Source organism: Dermacentor andersoni, chromosome 3 (assembly GCF_023375885.2).
Source record: "Dermacentor andersoni chromosome 3, qqDerAnde1_hic_scaffold, whole genome shotgun sequence".
In the NCBI taxonomy this organism is placed as follows: domain Eukaryota; kingdom Metazoa; phylum Arthropoda; class Arachnida; order Ixodida; family Ixodidae; genus Dermacentor; species Dermacentor andersoni.
In genome coordinates this window covers 174,894,562-174,907,802 of record NC_092816.1, presented here as the reverse complement: position 1 = coordinate 174,907,802, position 13,241 = coordinate 174,894,562, and the positions used below count along the sequence as shown (strand labels likewise).

The following is a 13,241-nucleotide window of genomic DNA, read 5'->3' as shown; positions in this document are numbered from 1 at the left end:
TCCTTGGCATGTGCGGCAAGGGAGCGTACGTTAAGAGCGGAGATCAACAAGTAGTGCGGCTGTTCAGTCATGGCGAGGCACTTGGCGGTGATGGTGTCAAGTTTGTGGGACTGCAACCGACGAAATTCATCGGCAAGCTTTCTGTCCGGATTGGCTTTTCCGTGGTAGAATGTGAAGTCGAAGAAAGGAATTAAGTTCGAGCCGGCGCTTTGACAACCGGAGACTCGCAGGAAGAGGGGGGAGGGGGGCGGCGTGTACACCCAGCGGCAAACGATGGGGGCAGAAGCGCGCGCAGCAAGCGGACAACACGATAAAGGGAGGAGGGAAGAGATAGCAGCGACTGACTGATGCCGCTGACGCCGATAGTGAGTCAACCCCAGCTGCGGAGTTGGTTTCAGGGACAACGCTGCCGATGCCGACACAAACAATATGATACCCTCGCTTCCGCAGCGCTAAGAACCAGGTCTAGCCGTGGGAAGGTGGTCACGTATTCGTCGACGTGCCGGGGCCTACGTGAAATAACCGGCGCTTCGGCAACTGGAGAGCACCCTATCCGCCACACAAGAACAGGGGGGGGGACCCATTCCTCCTCTTTCTGCATGGCGGCGACGGTGTTCTATGCAGTCACGTTATCTTGACTCTCTAGCGGCGTCAGCGGCATCCAGCGGTATCAGTCGGTCGCTGCTAGCGCTGGGGGGATGAAAGGGGGGCGGAGCTGGTTACGAGGCCGACGACAACGCCGACGACGACGCGAAACCCAGGAACGGACGCCAAAGAGCTGCGCTCTAAAACACCCGTAGCAAAGATAACAACTAAATAAGAAAGTTCGTCAGCGTCCGTAAAATGGTTCAAGACGCACGTCGTGGACCCCTTAAGATTGAGCGCGGCGCCACTGTGAATACGAAATGCCGTCTCGCACGACTTCATAGTCCAGTGCGCCAATACGTCGAATCACCTTGTAGGGTTCGAAATAGCGTCGCGATAGTTTCTCACCCAGTCCTCGCCGGCGTATCGGGGTCCAAACCCAAACGCATTTGACGGGCTGGTACGCGACGAAGTGTCGTCGGAGGTTGTAGTGTTGGCTGTCGGTACGCTGCTCGTTCTTGATCCGTAGGCGAGTGCGCTGTCGTGCTTCTTCGGCGCGGTGGAGACAGGTAGCGACGTTAAGATTATCTTCGTCAGTGACGTGCGGCAGCGTGGCGTCGAGCGTCGTCGTCGGGTTCCTGCCGTAAACCAGCTTAAACGGCGTGATCTGTGTTGTTTCTTGCACCGCCATGTTGTAAGCGAAGGTTACGCACGGCAGGACCGCGTCCCACGTCTTGTGCTCGACGTCGACGCACATTGCTAGCATGTCGGCGAGGGTCTTGTTCAGGTGCTCCGTGAGGCCATTCGTTTGCGGATGGTAGGCAGTTGTCCTCCTGTGACTTGTATGGCTCTATTACAGAATGGATTGGGTGAGCTTTGCTGTAAAGGCTGTTCCTCTGTCGGTGATGAGGACTTCTGGGGCACCATATCGCAGCAGAATGTTCTCGACGAAACATTTCGCCACTTCGGCTGCGCTCCATTTCGGTAGAGCTTTAGGTTCAGCGAAGCGGGTGAGATAGTCCGTCGCCACGACGATCCACTTATTTTCGGATGTTGACGCCGGAAACGGTCCCAACAAATCCAGCCGATCTGCTGAAATGGCCGGCAAGGAGGTTTGATCGGCTGTAGTAATCCGGCTGGCCTTATCGGTGGTGTCTTGCATCGCTGACAGTCTTGGCATGTCTTGGCGTAACGGGCGACGTCGGCGGTCTGACGCGGCCAGTAATACCATTCCTGTATCCTCGACAGCGTTCCAGAGAATCCGAGGTGCCCAGCGGTTGGATCGTCATATAGGGCGTGCAGTACTTCTGAACGCAGCGCTGACGGAACAACAAGAAGGTAGCTGGCGCGGCCTGGTGAGAAGTCCTTTACGAGCCGGTTGTTTTGTAACGTGAACGAAGACGATCCGCGCTTAAATGCCCTAGGGACTACGTCGGTGTTCCCTTACAAATACTCGACGAGGCCTTTAGCTCCGGATCTGCTCGTTGCTGTTTAGTAAAGTCTTCCGAGCTTATTATTCCGAGGAAGGCGTTGTCGTCCCCGTCGTCTTTCGGCGGGGGATCGATGGGGGCGCGTGATAGGCAGTCGGCGTAGACTTGTAGATTTCCGTGACGCCGTGTTCTTGCAGTGTGAGGCTCCACCTCGCCAGCCGTCCTGAAGGGTCGTTTAAGTTAGCGAGCCAACACAACGCGTGATGGTCGCTGACGGCTTTGAATGGCTTGCCATATAGGTAAGGGCGGAATGTTGCTGTAGCCCAAATGATGGCGAGGCATTCCTGTTCAGTCGTAGAATAATTGCCTTCCACTTTTGACAGCGACCGGCTAGCATATCACCCGTTCATGGCCGTCTTCTGGACTAGGACGGCACTGAGGCCTAGGCTACTCGCGTCAGTGTGGGTTTTGGTATCGGCGTCTTAGTCGAAATGTGCAAGTACTGGTAGCGATTGCATGCGTCGTTTTAGTTCTTCAAATACGTCGGCCTGCGGCGTTTACCTCTTGAACTCGACATCAGATTCGGTTAGATGCGTTAGCGGCTCAGCGATGCGTGAAAAGTCCTTGACAAAACGCCTGTTGTAGGCCCACATGCCAAGGAATCTACGCACTGCCTTGATGTCGATGGGCTGCGGGAACTTTGCGATGGCAGCTGTCTTCTGCGGGTCGGCACGGACTCCAGATTTGCTGATGACGTGGCCTAGGAACAGAAGCTCATCGTAAGCAAAGCGGCACTTTTGCGGCTTCAGAGTGAGCCTTGATGATTTCATGCCTCGATTACCGTCGCAAACCGCCTAAGGTGATCGTCGAAATTTCTGGCGAAGACGACGACGTCGTCCAAATAAACAAGACACGTTTGCCACTTCAATCCTGCTAACACCGTGTACATGACGCGCTGGAACGTTGCAGTCACCGAGTACAGTCCGAATGGCATAACCTTGAATTCGTACAGGCCGTCTGGCGTGATGAAGGCGGTCTTTTCGCGATCTCTCTCGTCGACTTCTATTTGCCAGTTGCCAGACTTGAGGTCCACCAACGAGAAGTATTTAGCGTTGCAGAGCCGATCCAATGCGTCGTCTATCCGTGGAAGGCGGTATACGTCTTTCTTCGTGAACTTGTTCAGTCGACGATAATGGACGCAGAAATGCAGGGTTCCCTCCTTTTTCTTCAAAAGGATAACAGGAGATGCCCACGGGCTTTTCAACGGCTGCATGATGTCGTCGCGGAGCATTCCGTCGAGTTGTTGCCTAATAGCTACACGTACGCGCGTCGAAACTCGGTAAGGGCTCTGGCGGAGTGGTTGAACGCACACTTCGGTTATTATGCGATGCTTTGCAACTGGTGTTTGTCTATTCCTCGATGACTTCGAAAAGCAGTCCTTGTATCGTCGGAGAAGACTTCTGAGCTGTTGTTGCTTAATCGTCGGGAGACTTGGATTTATGTCGAAGTCTGGCTCGGGAACTACGGTCGCCGGGGTAGATGCGGCAGAATCTGAGAGGACAAACGCATTGCTGTTTTCCAAAATTTCCTCGATGTATGCGATCGTCGTGCCCTTGTTGACGTGCTTGAAATCCTGGCTGAAGTTTGTCAGCAACACTTTCGTGTTTCCTCCATGCAGTCGAGCGATCCCTCTTGCGACGCAAATTTCACTGTCGACCAGTAGATGTTGGTCGCCCTCGATGACTCCCTCTACGTCAGCGCGTGTTTCGGTGCCGACGGAAATGAGAATGCTGGAGCGCCGCGGGATGCTCACTTGATCCTCGAGCGCACTCAAGGTGTGGTGACTACGAGAGCTCTCCTGCGGTATCGCTTGATCTTCCCACAGCGTTTTCGATTTCGACTTCAGGTCGATGATTGCGCCATGTTGGTTCAGGATGTCCATGCCGAGAATGACGTCTCGTGGATGCTGTTGGAGGATATCGAAGGTGGCAGGGTAAGTCCGGTCTTGAACGGTAATTCTTGCCGTGCAGATTCCAGTCGGCGTAATGAGGGGTCCTCCAGCGGTCCCAATTTGAGGGCCCTCCCGTGCAGTCTTAACCTTCTTCAACTGGGCGGCGATGTATCCTGTAATGACGGAGTAATCGGCCCCTGTGTCGACTATTGTGGTGACTGCGTGGCCATCGAGAAGCACGTCGAGGACGGTTGTTCTTTGTCTTGCATCTCAATTAGGTCTTGGCGTCGGATCACGGCAGCGTCGCGTTGACCTGTGGCTGGGACGTCGCTTCGTCAGGTCGTCTTTCATCGATATGTTCTTTGCTGCCAGACTTCTTCGGGATGGCGGTGTGTCGTCGTTATGTCGTCGAGATAGTCTTTCGGCGTCTTCGTCGACGGCGGAGGATCTTCGTCAGTTCAACGAACAGTAACCGCGTCTCCGTCGGTTGCTTCTTTTAGTTTTCCGGGTATGGGCTCACGGACCGGGCAAGGGCTGGGCCAGTGTATGGACGGCGCTGCGGCGACAGGTAGCGGCCTGGAGACGGCGAACGGGACGGTCGTCGAGAGTTCCACTGAGTGGCGGCTAGGTAATCGGCGATGTCACGTGGGCGCTCCCCAAGCTATGGACACCGCGCGTTGACGGCGAACCCTCTTAGTCCCAAGTCGCGGTATGGGCATCGGCGGTACACATGGCCAGCTTCTCCGCAGTGATAGCAGAGGGGGCGGTGGTCGGGGGCTCGCCAAATGTCCGTCTTCCACGCGTAGGTGCGCTCGACGACGGGTGGGCGTGCTGGCGGCGGCGGAGGACGGAACTGCGGCGTTACAGAGCCCTGGCACGGTCGCGGAGGGGGGCCTTGACGGCGTGCGACGGCGTCGTAGCTGATCGCTTCTGGCTGGGGCTGCGGTAATTGAGGTTGCACCTCAGGAACTCCAAGCGATCGCTGAACATCATCATTCACGATGTCGGCTATCGAGGCCACTTGAGGCTGCGACGAAGGCAGGACCTTGCGCATTTCATTGCGCACAATGGCACAGATGGTCTCTTGAAGGTCGTCAGAACCCAGTCCTTGGATGGCGTACTGCGGCGTAAGCCCCTAGCAGTTGTATTGCCGGGTGCGAATTTTTAGAGTTTTCTCGATCGTCGATGCCTCTGCAGAAAACTCGGCTACAGTCTTCGGCGAGTCACGAATATATCCGGCGAAAAGTTCTTGCTTGACGCCCCGCATCAGGAAGCAGACTTTTTTCTCCTCGGACATTTCCGGGTCGGCGTGGCGGAATAGACGGCTCATCTCTTCTGTAAAGATCGCGGTGGTCTCATTAGGCAGTTGCACTCGGGTTTCTAGTATTACTTGGGCTCGTTCTCGGCGTACGACACTTGTGAATGTCTGCAGGAAGCCGCTTCGAAACAGGTGCCATGTTGTTAAGGCGGCTTCTCGGTTCTCTAACCATAATCTGGCGGAGTATTCCAAGGCGAAAAAGACATGTCGAAGTTTGTCGTCGCTGTTCCAGCTGATAAAAGCTGTTTTCGGATCCTCGAATGTTGAACCGCGGAACGTCGCAGGCTCCCTGGGCTGCTGCAGCACAATGGGGAACGCTGGGGCCGCCATTGGGGTTGACTGGGCGACGATCTTCTTGGTCGTCTCACGCAAAATTCCGTGCTTCCGGGACAGTCCTTGCAGCCGGCGGCTATCTCGCTGGCTCTTGGCGACAGGGCGTTTTACCCAGCCCACATGGGTGTGTGCCATTGAGCTTGGAGCCATTCTGCACTATCAGCAACATCGGCCCAATGATAATTTTTTTCTGTTGACGGACGCCGAAAAAACTACGGAAGGTTAGTCATATACAGCTTTTGCTGTAAAAGTATATACGGCACGAAATGATCGTTTGATGAGCGGGGTGAGATGTTTCAAAAATTGCCACTTACGTGTTGTGCAAGAGGCGAAGTGCGCCCATGCGATGAAAAAAAATGCTCGGTAAAGCGGGAGCTTCGTTCTGTAGTGTCAGAGCCGGGTGTGTGAATTTCTAGAAAAGAGATAAAGAAAAATCACAACACTAATGCCAAAACAGAAAGCACATTCATATAGATATAAAAAACGTGAATTCCTTCAAAAGGAAAGGTACAGAGCTTTCACCTATTGCGGATATCTATGTTAGACTTCCGCGATGCCTGAAATTCTGCACAATCCGCGGAATTCCGCGTAGCCTGCTTTTCGGGAATGGCGTCGGACCTTTCATGGGCTTGCGGAGAAAACAAAGTTGATTTGAGCATCGTAACATGTGAAAGGTGAATTTTCATGGCGGAAATACCACGAAAGAATTGCCCCAAGGCTCATAAGCGCACAGTTATGTCGCAGGTAAACTGGATCACATGCAAAACAGTATGTCACTTCCGATAATATACTGTTTATGGTACAGTGTTTGCAAAGTGTAAGTGACGGCAAACCATTTATTAATGCGATGTCAATTATGCGGGCGCTCCGGTGTCATTCACGCTCTTGGAGCCGTCGCCATCATGCTGCCTCGCTATCGATGACGCAGAGAGTCTCTCGATGCACTGTCTCTATACACGTTGTAAATGAGATACAGCTGAAATATGGTCCTTTCTGCTTCATCAGGACACGGACAGTACCAAAACAACGGACGAAGCATGCATGTAGTAATGTGCTGTGTTCAGTGAGTGAGCCATGTGCAATACTATGCAGTGTAAGGAACAATTAGATTATATGCTGGTTTGTAAAAGCTGATAAGGCATATGAAGTTCACCAGTGCTTAATAGTTGCTTCGCTGTTGGGCACCAATAGAGCAACATACCATTCTACTCCGCTCGTAACCTGCGGGGCAAAAAAGCGACATGACATGATTTAACGCCATTTTTAAAATCTACTAGCCACCCACAACGAATTTTAAAAGACGCTCACGCCAAAAGGCCACGTCAACGCTTTTCATAACCCTGAGCTGGGCGTAGGCAATCGGCGGCAGTCGGCAGGACTCATGGTTCACAGTTTGTTTGCTCTGTGAAGTGCTTTTAGCCCTAGCGTATCATCACGTTTGTTTAGCGGAAAGCATTTTTCACGAATGGAGACCGGTTTTTTTCCCTCGGAGTTCAGGCCATTTTCAATACCAACTTCGACCCCACTTGGGGCCTTGAGCTCCTGTAGAGCGCCGAATAAACAATGTGGAATCACTTAGCGCTTGACACATCCCATCTGGGATACTAGGTATAGCACACGTATAGGTTCTTCCACAAGTACGCATTGGCGTCAAGTATGAAATACAACGGGCTTCGTCCGCCCTAAGCGGTGAATTCACCAGTGAAACCACAAGTTGAGGTATGGTAGAAAGCACAATCGGTTGTACTGTAGAATTATTGCAAGTGTGGCAAGTTGGAATGAAACCATAATGACTAATGCTGCATCCCTGTCGTTATTTCTCCTCATATGTGTCCTCTTCCCCTATGCGCATTACTTCCAATGAACATGGTAAAAATCGACCGACGTACATTGAGGGATCATATTAAGTGGTCTACATGTATATGACAGTACATATTCTAAAATCCAAAATAATATAATTGTATGTCGTTTTTCGGGCCAGAACCACTATCTAGTTATGAGGCACGCCTAGGTGAGGGACTCCAGAATAATTTTGACCAGCAGAGTTTCCTTAACGTGCACCTAAAGCTAGTTGCAAATGCGTTTCCGCATTTCGCACCCATCGAAATGCGGCCGATCTGGCTGGGATTAGATCCTTCGACCTTGTGCTTGCCAGCCCAACACCATAACCACTAAGCAACTTAAAACGATGACTTAGGAGCATGCCTGCTGGATCCGAGTGTATGGTTTGGTTGGGCAGATGAGCAATATTGCTCCGTTGTAGAAGTGAAAAGCAATGCATGTACACTGATCAAATAGCGCGACCTACATACAATATGTCACTCTGCACTTTTCGAGCCAGATTACTTGCATGTTAACCTACATGTTCAAAGGTCGAGGAAACGACGGAAATCCTTTATGATTACCTGAGGGTAATCTTCTACGGCCGAGATGCGCTGAAACAAAGATTTAGTATTCCTTTTCTGAGACATAGTAGCTTTGGAAAGTGACAGATGGTGCCTCAAGTGTGCTCATTATGTTCATGAACGAGATTGGGTGATCGAGGAGCTCGAATAATAGGCGAAGTTATTTGGGGACTTCATCTACCTGAGAGAGAACCAGTGTATTCCAGAGATAGACAAAGCACAAGTTCAGGACACGGATGACTTAATCGACAAGGTATTTCAAGGTTTTTGTGCCCTTTTCCTACGCGAACAAAGCGAAGTACATGATCGCATTATTTGGGACGTTGTCCCAGTTGTCAGGGATTTGCGATTAGACCTTGACAAGATCAAACATGAAGAACACGTGATAGCCACATGATGGAAGGCAAAGTCTCGTATACGAAAGACACTCTCGGAAATAGTGCTGGCGTTGATGGCACCTGCGGGGTGGCCAGCTAGCAGTCTTCTTCCATAATAAGTGAAGCAGGGATGCCTATGGAATTTCTGAGCGGCGCGCAATTGCTACATGGATCCCGGATACACCGTTAGCCTGAGTGATGCATAGGTGGGGCGGAGCTATAGCTTCGGACGCAGAAGAAACTCGTAGGGCTCAACGGGTTTATATTTTATGGACAGTTTTGTGCCGCCGCTCTCATGGGATCTCGCTCAGATAAATGAGGTAGAGAAATTTGGCGAGATTTGCTTAGCACCGCCACGTATTTTTCCCGCCGAGTATTTCATCGCTGTGTTATGTGGTGCTCTTCTGCCTTCCAGGCGAAGAAAGACCTGTTTGTGCAGTTCATGATAAGGCTATGTCGCTTGCGCCCCCGTGCACACTGATAGCAGCAGAATGAAGCAGTATAGGTCTTATATTCGCATAGAATGATGCGTGTTTATTTAACTCGAGGACTGATACCGGAGACTCTGTGAATTTACATCATAAAACGGCAAACAAGGACCGTAATGTCGCTTTATTTCTCGTTGTTATTAAGACCATTGTCATGCGCAAGCGTGAAAATGGTGCAGTACCAGATGAAGCGTTAATGCGGCAAATCGTTCAGCGGAACAATGTGGCACTGCTGCGACAGCGTGTCGCCAGACACGTTAAATATAGTAAGGGGTTTGAGTGGAAAGAGAAATGTGCAAGCAAGGAGACAGCCCTGTGCCCCTTGTCGCAAACATCGTCAGAAAAGGCTTGCCTAGGTGAAGTCTTCAGTATTGAGTGGCGGTAATGGCATCGACGTTGCCAAAGGTACATGGCGGAAAAAGTCTTGGATCGAAATTGTCAGGTGAACATGTGCGTTCTTAAAACCGAAGCAGAAAGTGGGTGAAATAACCAAGTTCTTCTAAGGAAGAAACATTAGCGCAGATGCTTGAAATGGCTCTGACTTCGTAGGGCTAGACACAATATTGTGCCTGCGTTTTATTCTTGAAAACCGCGCACTAAGGAGAAAAATGCAAAACCGAGCAAATGTTGAGAAGGCACCCCAACGACAGACGAGTTTATTGGAACACATATCCCAAGATGCAGCGGCGAATAGATACATGGCTCGTCCCATGAAGGGGATGCGTCCGCGTAAGTGGTTGCCTGCGTTCTTTCTGTCTTTTTTATGGTCACGTATTTACTTCTCTGGAAAATAGGCACTTCCTGGGCTTGAAAATACCGCGTCCTGGCAACAAAATTCTCCCCAATTCTTTAAGGGTGAAAAATTTGGCCCCTCGGTTAACCCTCTTTCTTCTCGTTTATAAAGTAACGAGGGTTTGGATCTGGCACCATTGATGCCTTCAGGTAGCATGTGTGGGTTTATTGGCCTGGTTACCTTCACCCAAAACGATCACGTTCCCGTGACGCCTGCCGCAGAAAGGATGTTGCACATCCACCGCCAAGGTTTGTGAATGGTGGCGCTGGCTAACACTCCGAGGGTTCTACTATGAAACAAACACCGAAGAAAGTCGATGTGCAAACGGCGCCGCGTAACTCAATTGGTAGAGCAACGCACGCGTAATGGGAACGTTGTGAGATAGTTCCGCAGCTGCGTTAAGTTGTTTTATCATCCACTTTCATTTCCAATAATTCATCATCTCTTTATTTCATTTATTGACCACAAGCAATGTCCCCTATGTTCTCTTTGGTGTCAATGTTTGTTGGCTTCTTATGATATCACTAATAAAATCAGACCCCTTGGTTAACCCCCTTTCTATTGCGTACTGTCGTCACACTTCTCTCTCTATAAAACAAATTCATCAAAACACTTTACCGCAGCTTCCGAGTCTTCGAGCTGCAATTTATTAGGGGCCGGTGCTTTACAACTAACCGTGGAGTTACAAGTGTAGCGAAAAGAGTAAATGCTGATGAAGGATCATTATCCAGCGCGATGCAGGAGATTACCACTAATGGTTGGGCCTGTTGTGTTGTTCCTTTTAAGCCGTTTAACACTTCCATTAATATATAGCTGAAGAATTAGAGTAGGTGCAGGGTACCTTGAAAACACTCTTAGCTCTACTGCCATCAATCATGCCAAGAACGCATCCCGGCAAATTCTTCCTTCCCCATTCTTCGTCTGCTGCCGTATCCTTATCCAAATCGACGACGCCGGCTTCAGCGGCATGGATTAAAATAGCGTGGAGGAGTAGTTTTTGTGACGAACGAGAGGATAATCGCGCACAAACAGTCGGAGGATCCAGAACACTGAAGAACTAAGGGACTTGTATTACGACGTTGCCACCATTCAAAACCTGGTTTTAGGGGCATTTCGCCGACTGGCTCTTCGCAAGCAGCGCGCAGATCAGTATTTGTGGAAACAAGTACAGCCACCGGGCGAATTATTCACGAACCACATCGAGTACATTCTCGACCAGCGCAAGACAGTCAACGTGTCTATGTCGAATTGTATAAAAGCAAGACTTTTCTGAAGAGAATACAAGACAACGTTTTTATAGGCTGCTTGTGAAGATCCCGCACAATGTGGCGAAAAACATTACATCACGAGAAAACTACAAATAATGGAACAAGCAGTCACCCTTGACATGTGGCCCTTCTACACGATAAACAATTAGGTGGATCGGCAGCCCCTTCCAATCAGTCAACGCTGCTCGCATATATGGAGGCGTTCGTGTGCGACGAAGCTGCCCGCCAGCTCTCCTAAGTGCTATTTGCTCAGCCGCAGCAGCCCCAGCTGCCTGCACTGCATTTCGTACTCTGTCATCGAATTGAGTAATAAAGAGCCGTGGTAATGCCTGAACATCACGAGCAGCTCCCCGCAGCAGCGTCACTCAGGTACGTCGATGCTATCACAGGCTCGGACCGTTCCATCCAGCACTACTTCTCAGTTATCGCCAACTCTTAAGACGGTACCGACCACAAGACGCTGTCCCATTGTTTAAGCAGATGCGTCCGACAACGTGTCTATATGCTTTGCGGGTGACTACGTCTTCCTCACCGCCAGCTATTATCGACACGCTCAACCTTCTGTCGCAGCATCACCCGCGACAAGCCTTGCAGTTGCACTACGTCCGCAACACCTCTCTTAAGACACGCCTTCGGTTCCATGAGCAGTTGTTCGCCCAATGTCCATTAAACGGCGTTCACGTTACCGACGTTGCGCTCATCATTAGCTATGTGACTTCGTGCTGTGGTTCCACAAATTGAACAGTGTTTTTCGCTATCCACGAGGCAAGGGCTGCGGCGCTGCTGAAATAAAAGTCTGCATCGTTGCCGATTCTATGTCATTGAAGCTCTTGTTGAAGGGCTGCACGCCTTCGCTCTAGCGAATATTGGAGGGGCCAACGTTGTACTTGAAGCGAAACTCTCGTCTGCGCGGGAAAGACAGGAGGCAAATTTCTTCCACACAGCCAACGCTCAGCATCTCGCCCTTTAGTGGTGTATCCGGTGCGCGTTGTCATTGAGGACGCCCTGTAGACCATCGTGCCTGTGTGATTTCTTCATGGCTGTGATGACATTCTACACGATTGGAATTTCTTCTGGTACAATAATTCCGTCATCTATTAAGCACGTACTGATGCAAAATTTGCCAATGTCAGGCGTGATATTCGCCATCGTCACCCGCATTTTCTGTAAAATTCTCGGTAAACAAGATATCAAAAATCCTCCCATTGCCTTACCGTTTGTGCCCTTGTGCTTGAGCAGTTTCTCCAACGCAAATGCACTGTTCGCACCATCTCGACCTGTTCCTCATTGTGAAGGCTATTCTGCTAACTTTTGCGCCCCATCCCTGTCTCCACCCAACACTACAGTCTTTCTAACCTCCTTACGTAATTGTTACGCTGCTGCGAATGTGCTGCCCTGGTGATGTGAACGCCAGAAACCACATGCAAATCACGTACTAGCCGAATGAAAATTCTTGCGTCAGCTACCCTGCTCTGAGCGTTCCATCTTCAGCTGACACGTTGTCCACAGTTGAGTTCGCTCCCTCCATCACCGAAGATGTTACACCGGTTAAGCGTTCCCAGCTTCTGTGCATCTCAGAAGAATTGAGTTTTTTCGATGTCCGACAAATTTCTCTGGGCCGCTCATCAACGGTCACCCTTAACATTAACATTGCCTAACACCTGCCACTGTGGCAACACCCGAATCGCATATCTGCGACAGAGCGTCTTAATATCAAAGAGCAGATCAGCGACATGCTTCTCCGTCTTGAGATTACCGCTTCGTATGGTCTAGCGAGGTCTCTTATTCTCGTTGTTACACGCAAGGTTGTTTGCGGTCCCACTAACCGTGAGCGCCAAAGGAGCATCAGTGTAAACACCTGAGTGGCCCTTTCCTTCCTGGCGCGCTTGTGTGGCTGTCACTCCTTTCCAATGCTCCCAGCTTCTGTTCGAAACTACTCCCCATGTATCAAGGACCCTACCCCGTTTTACTACGATCGTCTGCCGTAAGCTTCACCATCGATCGAAACATTGTCAATACCTAGGGCCTCAATACATGCAACGAACCACTCAATATCGCAAGCTGTTAGGTCAGTAGCATAACCTTCATTTCGTTCCCGAGGGTAATCGCAGCGAATACGACGAACGCTGGCGAAGCACAACCAGTGCAACGTTAGACACAATATTTCCGGTCGTGCTCGAACTCGGTGTTGGGTTCTTGACCACCGAGTTGGCCTTTCGGTACTCTTAAAAACAGACCGCTTAACATAAGGAACAGTAATGCCACAGGGATGTCTCGATACCTCGCCCATAAA

General features: G+C 50.5%; 2 long non-coding RNA genes across 2 annotated transcripts in view; both read right to left on the bottom strand.

The window, feature by feature from the left end:
- The window catches only part of LOC140216475 (uncharacterized), a 32,683-nt gene extending 26,659 nt beyond the window's left edge, over positions 1 to 6,024 (bottom strand). The window contains exon 1 of the long non-coding RNA XR_011893158.1: positions 5,932 to 6,024. This is a non-coding gene — a long non-coding RNA (uncharacterized lncRNA). The remainder of the gene's footprint in view (positions 1 to 5,931) is intronic.
- Positions 1 to 13,241, bottom strand: part of LOC140216476 (uncharacterized) — a 304,566-nt gene that overhangs the window by 55,099 nt on the left and 236,226 nt on the right. The window lies entirely within an intron of this gene.